This window comes from Pieris brassicae, chromosome 2, assembly GCF_905147105.1.
Source record: "Pieris brassicae chromosome 2, ilPieBrab1.1, whole genome shotgun sequence".
NCBI classification, from domain to species: Eukaryota; Metazoa; Arthropoda; class Insecta; order Lepidoptera; family Pieridae; genus Pieris; species Pieris brassicae.
The window spans coordinates 5,834,466-5,843,363 of NC_059666.1; the positions used below are offsets into that span (position 1 = coordinate 5,834,466).

At 30.3% G+C, this 8,898-nt stretch overlaps 1 protein-coding gene across 2 annotated transcripts in view; it reads right to left on the reverse strand.

Annotated features, from left to right (window-relative positions):
- The window catches only part of LOC123720655 (thyrotropin-releasing hormone receptor), a 44,028-nt gene extending 39,008 nt beyond the window's left edge, over positions 1 to 5,020 (reverse strand). For both annotated transcript variants that reach the window (XM_045677357.1, XM_045677358.1), the window contains exon 1: positions 4,889 to 5,020. The gene's annotated coding sequence lies outside the window, so the exon portion shown is untranslated. The remainder of the gene's footprint in view (positions 1 to 4,888) is intronic.
- Positions 5,021 to 8,898: the final 3,878 nt, after the last annotated feature.

The window sequence follows — 8,898 nt, forward strand, 5'->3', positions numbered from 1 at the left end:
ATTTTACATTCTTTTATAATACAATTATAAAACCAAAGTTAAGTTTACAGCTAATATTATACAACGGCGTCGTCGATAAACTCCTAAAAACTCATAAGACAATGCATTTCTTTTTCATTTTCATACATTTTCTATTGCTCTTGTCATATATTCTGGACAAGATTTTCTAATATACGGAGGCCAATATTAGTTGAAATAATTAATAATATTTACATTCATACAGTTAGTGTTAAAAACGTGTTCAAAGATAAGTTGAATCAAAAAAAGGAAGTTTCCACTTCAACACTTCGTAAAAAATACTTTTTAAAACATCTTCCTTTTGTCAATACATGGGTATGCCTTGCCAGCCGGAGGATTTTGTCGTTATTCATACTTAGGCATAAATTGTATAAAATCACAGGCATTGTGCCATGCTAATCAAAATAAGTCATTGGCTTCATGATTGGCCGAATTATATCGTGACAAGCTTATATTGAAGTATTTAACGGGCGTAATTCACGGAATTGTGCGTTCATAAAAATAAACGGAAATCATAAAATCGTTAAGGCACTTAATCATTTTATTACTGGACCAAGTGTTACAAGTATATTATATACATCCACTTGGGTTAACATGCGTTTAGGACTTTACCCTGAATTACGATTAATAAACTTAGAGAACTCCTTAATAAAATTAGAGAATATTGAAACATGTAACATTGTAATATTTCGTACGAATAATGCTAAGTTTGCATAATTTATTTATACTAATAAATAATAATAGTATGACCCAACTCCGAGATTTATTGAGGGCCTCAGGTCAACTTTTGGAAGTTACAGAAGGCTGATAACATGCGATGTGGAAATATATCCACCCCTTACAAGACTTTAATGTATGAAAAATAAGGTGTTATTGAGAGAAATCCATAAAAATAATTAAAAAAAGCGTCGTTGGCTTAAAAAAATAATCAAAGTTCAAAATCATTTATTCAATGTGCATTAATGAACGTCAATAAAGAAATACATATTAAATGCCTAAATACTTCTAATTTAACTATAACTACCAGTTCTCAAATCTAGGGCGCGTATTTATTTATTGAGTAAGGTAACTTTTAAAAATCACTTTTTTAATATACTGAAAAATATTGATTTTGTTAGTTCAAACTAGACAGACAAATTATGAATGTTTATTTTGATTTTTAAAGTCATTGCTTAACAGAATTAAAAAAATTTATACGTTCTACAGTTTAAAATCTTCCCAATAGTCCAGTAAAATTGAGATAAGAACATACGTATAGGTAAGGTTGGTTTTGTTAAAGTAACTTACAGACTATGGTACGAGCACCAACAATTCTTAAGCATACGCCAAACCAGGACATTCTGTACGCTCATCTATGTTTTACGAGAACGTCAATAATTATATACAAACATATACCAGTAGATAGATTGCTAGTCTAAATTGAAACTTGCTATAAGTTTGAATTTATCGTCCAATCAACAAGATTTATTTGATTGCGGCCCTTGCATCTCTACCAGCACAATATAGAATATTATATTTGTCTTTTTTATACTCACTACTTTAAAATATTAGAAATAAATTGTTAGAAGAGGATTTATATATACATGAACCATATTCAGATGGAACGCTAGGTACCATCTACACTTCGACATTATAGGATCAATAAATGATTGGCAGGCCAGAGTGACCCCTCTTCCTGTGATTATATTAAGATCTAGGCCATAGTATGCACATTGCTCCATATCATATATCCAGCAGGGCAGTATACGTTTACATTAAATTTTGATCTGAAAATATAAAAATATCTTATATCGATGTAATATGACGATGGGACTTTAAAAGATCTTTTTGTCAATAGTCTTGTAACCTTGTAACAACGTTTATGATTCATACAATTCAATAGCCATAGATACAGATCACGGTTTCCGAAATTGGAATAACCATTTAAACCCACAGATTACCATAACAGTAAAAAAGTAATCTAAAGTTTATAGAGGTCAACAACCTGTCTCGGAAAATAGGCTTATATTAGTGTAACTTTGTAATAACTTTTACTCCCAGAGCTAAACGTTATTCAAGGACACGCTCCGTGAAAAGAGGTTGGGAAAACCTTTTTTATTATCCTTTTGAAAGTTTTCTATATGAGGTTTTTAGGTCTATGGTATAGCTTTTTAGACGTTGGTTCCTTGTTGATCCATCTTTTAAAGACTTATCAATTTCGAGGTGAAATGTGAATTTTTAAATAACATATAGTGCTTTTTAACTATCGATAAAATCATTTATTTGCACGAAGCGCGATAAAATGTATAATTGAATAGATTTTTTCCCGTCTTTATATTGGTTCTTTTTTTACTACATAATAACCAATATATGTTTTTCCTGTTCTCCAATTTCTTGTTAATAATAGGATAGAATACATTATTTTCTTGGAAAGAAACATCAACATGTCTCCAACCCCAATATGATCACACTTAACCCATGTTCCAACTTCCTTTAAACGAAAGTAATACTACAGTTGTATTAATCTATATTTTTACTTATGTTATGCTCTTTGCTTGAAGGACCCTAAGTCGAAATGTTTCGGAAATACTTCAGTGGGCTGATTTGACATCGTGGTAGGCGGAAAAAATTGCATTAAAAACGCTCAGTTGTGGAACGACGGACATCAATGGATGGAGGTGATGTGAGTGGAATTTCGTATTCTGCCTCGACGTCCAATAATCGTTCGAATTGAATTTCAAATAAAACTGAAAATTATATCCCTAACCCTGAAAATATGAAATAAATTATATAGGCCAATTAAAGTATGATTTTAACGCAAGCAAAGACGCCGTCAATGTATAAATATTATTTTACGCGGCAGTTTATTATTTCGTACGTTGTTAACGTAATAAATTGTAACGTGCGACGTAAAGTAATTTAAAAAAGTTGCTACGTTAGTCGTATTCAAATACTAAAGTGGTCTTACAAGCAAGAATCATATTATTTTTTATTTATCGCTTATTTTTTATGCATTGAAATGTCCTGAAAAATGTTACGTGTTGGAAGATATATTTGCGTCGTCTGACAAAAACGTCGTGCGTAAAAATATTTTGCTAATGCTGAACCTTTTGTTCACGATTACACGGAAACAAAAATATTATCAAAAGTTGCTCTAATATTGTTCTAAGCTTAAGCGTAATAAACGTGCCTGGAATAGGCAGTTTTGATCTAGTCGCCTCTCAATACTAAGGTCGGAATTAGAATCGCGGACGATGGAATTTTCTTTCCGCATTTTACGGTGAAGGAAAACATCGCGAGGAAACCGACACGCCTTCACATTCACGGCGTTTGTCAAATGAGGAGGCTGATCACTTTGCTGCTTATTAAGAACAATAAATGATCACGAAAGATACTGAAATCTGAGGCCAACTAAGAAGTATGTAGCACCACTTGTAATTTGCTAATAGTAACCTATTTTATAAAACATTATCAATGTTCTTATTTGAAGCCAAAAAAAATTTACAGTTTATTTATGTATTTTTTTTAATTGGATTATATTTGAGTGGGCCGATCTATTAAGGATTCTAAATTTCGTGTGTAAACAAGATTCTTTCGGTAACTAAAAATTAAACTGTGATGATGATTTTAAAGTATATTCCTACTCATAGAACAGCCCGAGTTCATCTAATCAGTACTTTTGCAATTCTAGAGAGGACATATTTATACAATATCTACCTCGGTAAATAATGTTGTAAATTGTTGTTATTGAATTGCTCTTATTATTCTTAATTACGTTCATTCCATATTTATTGTTACGTATAAATGAAAATCACTGTCACTAAGATATAGTTTTAAACTCTAATGAAATCAACATACTTTTGAAGTACGTTTAGAAAAATATTAAAACGTACAAAATAAAACAATATTGTTACTCTTATCAGAACTTAATTCCGTCACAGATTTGTTATGTGCTCTTTTCCACAGGAAAATCAGAGCATATCCTCCGTAACCAGCGGTATCTTCTTTTGTAGACAATAATGATGGACAAAATTGCGGGTAAACCCAATCGAGGTAGGCACAAAATGGCTTGAATATCCGAGAGTGGACGGGGGTTGTCCGTTGAACAACTGTTTGGAATGGCAATGAATACGGAGATAGACAAATAATAATTAATTGGAAAGGCACCACAAGAAGAAAAAAATGATGATGAACCACGAACTAGGTAAATCGCGATCGTCCTACTACAATTTTATGATATGTATAAAATATTATGATTTGTAGTAGAATACTGTAGCTGCTATGTTTAAAGGTTGTAGAACTCTACGTGGGCGCTACGAAAGGTTTTGTCTATTTTTCCTTTCATGTTCTTAATTAAATACATATTTAATATTGTATGTGAATCGTTTTATTCTGCTAACAGTGGCACAATTTTCCTACTTACTAGCTTTGGGAATAAAAATGTCTTTAAATTATTTTTCCAATTATAAAATGGAACATTTTGAATGTTAAGACTTATATAATATTTCTACGATATTGCGAAAATTGCGAATTAAATATATATCCATAATAAATTAATGTCAAAGTTATTTTTTCTGTCACACACTACTTAACGTTTCTTCGTTGCATTTATTTCGCATAACTGAATCCAAATTATTTCAAGTAGGTAGGTACGTAGGATACATTAGTTCATTTTACAAAGTAATTGAAGTTATTGCTTTTATTTATTTTTGGCTCGATTTCTTATTACTAAAACTATCAAAAATTAAGCACTACGTAGAAAAAATAAACGCTTAATATACTTCGTTAATTTTTAAAATAATTACAATTTTGTATTAATTTAAAAAAATCAAAGGTACTACTAAAATAGCCAAAAAACAATGAAATAATTATGGAATAAATATATACTTACACATTCCAACGGAACACAAATTACTGAAAGACACAGACCATACACCTTTAATTAAGAATTGTTCAAGCACGTCGTGAACGTGAACTTTTACGCGCGAAACTTGCTCCGATCGGCATAGACACAACTCATCAGCACGCGTACGGTGCGTCAACTGACGTCCTTAGGAATTTCCTCGGCCGAATTTTCATATTTCGAACACGCACAAAACGTTACAAATGCAGACATCTTTAACATTTTAAGGTTTTTGAATAATTGAATAAAATGGCGAGAAAAGCTAGAGTATTTTGACCACCGACCAAGACTGTTTTTTTACAACTTCAAGCCTTACACGTATACAAAATTGGTTAAACACATTGAAGTTGAAGTCATGGATTTAGACTCTCACTACTTAGGATAAGGATTTAGTTGTCTCTTTTCAATTCAATTATACTTAATATATTATATTGTTTACATAATATACAAAACATACTAACCCTGGATGTTTTCTATTAGAGCAACGTCACACTTTAGTGGTCATAAGTTTCAAAATAATAGAGCTAGAGATTTCAATTTCAGATTCCAAGATCTCGGTATTTTTGGGTTATTGACTTTTTTAACGGAAGATAACGCGTTATTAGTACTCGGGTTGAATTTCTCTAAAAACGAGGCGGGCTGCTTCAAAGATAGCGTCAAATTTTAGTCCTCCTCAATGTTTAGTAGAATATAATTTATTTAAGTAATTACTGAACAAATTTTTGACTTGGTATAATAAAGTTGTTAGGGAAATGCGAAGGGTCTATAAGACTAATAATAGCAATTATTATCTAAGACTGTAATATCACAGTGGTATTGTATAAGTTTATTTTCGTATATGGTATTACACCTTAGAACTGGGTGAGTAAAATATCAAGTGAAATATAATTCAAAATTCATTGCTTATAAAAAATACAAATCACAATGCCAATAGGTCGATTAATTTATTTAGTAGATAACTAAAAAATATATATCGATAATAGGTGACAAATTTAAATGTAATTTCCGTAAAGAAGCGAAATTAACTTGACACTACCAAAATCATTGTTACACAATATCTACATTTAGAAAAATAATAATAAGGTAGTCGGTGCTTTTTTTATATTATGGCAATAGTTTTAACTTTATGCTAGTGTCGCCGTGCTTTCCAATGATCATAATTTTAATACATCCCTCCTCTATCTCTATGGGTTTCTCTAACTCTATAGTGTATCTCTTTGTCAAATAAAGTGACAATAACGGAAAGATGTTTTGATTACATCAGCTTGACAGTACTTTCAAACATTGGGGGCAAATTGTACGGAATTCGGAAACATCGGCATCGCTTCATTAATATCTGTCTGTTAACAAGTCATACAAACTCGGAATTTGTGTGATGATTTATTTCTTTCGATTTAGTGTCTTTGCAGGCGTTTCAGAGGCCAATTTAAGGATTGATTTAAGTAATAAATAAGTATATATTTTTTATTAATAATATTGATATAAATATAGCCTGAGGAAGCATTCTAATGGTGAAAGAATTGTGATTAATTGTAATACAAGTGTTTTCTTGTTTATAATATTTATGAAATTTTACACTGAAATACCTATCTGTATTACAAAATTATTAAGAACACCAGAAAGACAAATAAAACCTACAACATGGGCACAGCCAACATTCTTTTCTGGTTTCAAATTATAGGCACTAGGTAAAATGAATCAAGTTTTCATAGACAAGAAAATCTCATCTAACAGTTCTCTCTAGTCTATAGTGATCTAGTCTCGAAACATTGATAGATTGATATTAATTGCATCAATTCGAACGCAATCTCCGCTAAATTCGCGCCATTAATTAGTAAATCGCTAGGCACTAATGTGCTTAATAGTTAATGAAGTTTCCGAATTTTTACGGTCATTTAATTAGAAGTATGATTTACGAATTTCTATTTTATCTTACAATTCATTAAACATACATTCGATGACATTTTAATAAACTTTTATAAGCTCTTTCGAATAAAAAAGAAAATATTTGAGAGATTAAAAAAGCGTTTTTTTATTCCTCATAAAAACTTATAATGTTCTATGATGTTCTTCTATCATTTCAATGAAACCATAACCTCGTTTATCGCTAAATACTTAATAATCAGACTTAGGGATATTCGTATTAAACAGTTTCTTTCTATTAGAATCCGCCCTCCTATTAATCACATAATAGATCAAAGCACACAACTGATGGGGTTTTAAAACGTGTGATTTATCAAACTAAATGATCCAAAATGCTTATGATATATTACGTGCAATGTCCATTGATATTTTGTATGGTTACCAGGGTGTTCATTTTTGTCTTACAATCATAAAATATAACACAACGAATTCATTTTATATATATCTTTCAGTCAATTCTTGAGAGACTTTTCAGACCGTTTTGTTCTAAACACTCATATCTTTCTAACATATTAAAAATATGAATATTTATTACGAACAGCCTTTATAGCGTCGTTATTTATACAGGTCTTGTTTTGTGTCATGTTTTATGGTCACGGGTTGGTTTCAAAGGGATTCCTATGATGCAATCTCCATTCTGTTTGTCTATTACTATCTAAATGTGAATTTCGTAAACACATTAAGGCCGACAGCACATCCAAAATACTCTAAAACTTAGATTATTTTTTAACAAAAAAAAAGTACTCACAGTCTTCCGCTTGTTAAAATCTTCTTTGGTCTAGTTAGGTTTCTGTCTATTTTAAAGCGCTTTTCAATGATATCACATTTCTATAACATAAAAGAACGATGCACCTGAAATCTGATGTTGGCAACATTTTTCTTTAAAACTTTCTATGCAAATGCTCGGTTCCGAAAGCGCTTATACTTTTCAAACTCCAGCAGCAACCGTTAATAAAATAACAAAAATAATTGACTTGATTATTGTATAATATTCAAAAAAACCTTCTGTAAAATAATATAGTCATAATAATGCTTTTATTTAGAAAAGGCTTCTTTTAACTATTTTTAACCTAAAACATCATTTCTTGTAGGTAATAACGACCTACAAAGGAAATAACTAAAATAAAGTTGGAAATTGACATAGTTTCAATTCCTGCGAATACTGTTTCATTACATTTCAGTTTGTTTGTTTAATGAATTATTACTACCGGTCCCAATATGCCTAATCGTTTTTATTACAGAAGTTTATTTGTAGTAGTAACAGGTAATAGAGACTGTAAAAGTAATATTGGACATAATTGTTATAATTTCATAGAAATACATGCTTACTAACATAATTCATACAAACTATAAATATTTGATCTAAAAGCGAGAGATACAAATGAGAAGTTACTGCAAAGTTTTGAGAAAATAAAATTTGCGAAAGTGGGTGAGTCAGTTTTTATGGAATGTGTTCTCGTCTTTATCCAAAAACAGATATTTATTCATTAATAAAAACTGACACTTAGTATACGTATATATAGTAGAATAATAATGTCAAAGTGCGTATTTTAAAAAGTGTTACATAATAATACCGAATTAAATCATAAATAATAATTACAAATTAATAAATGTTAAATTTATATATTCAATAAGCCTTATATTGAGTACCTATACGTAGTTAAGGAATTACAAATAGATAAATATCCATAGAAAGTAGACGAAAACCACGGATAAAAAAGCAAAGGATTCATATCATAGTAGTACATAATTGTCATTTAGATAAATTAGGCTTAAGTATAAGTATGAAGAGATTTATTAATTTGATTATAATTATTAAGAAGAATAAGGTCTTACCTATTCGTGGTTTTTGAGTTAAATGAAATTCAACCTAAATTAGAGGAAAATAAATTCACATCGCTTTCGGCAATTCTCTCAACATTTCACGTTTTACAGAAAATAATAACGCTTTAAATTGGTGGACTAGGGTTGACATAACGATTACAATGGCTGCAGTGGCAAACAGGTTCAGGGAAAACATATTTTAATATTCGGTTTTTGGATTTCGAACAAACATTCATTTTAGATAAATTATT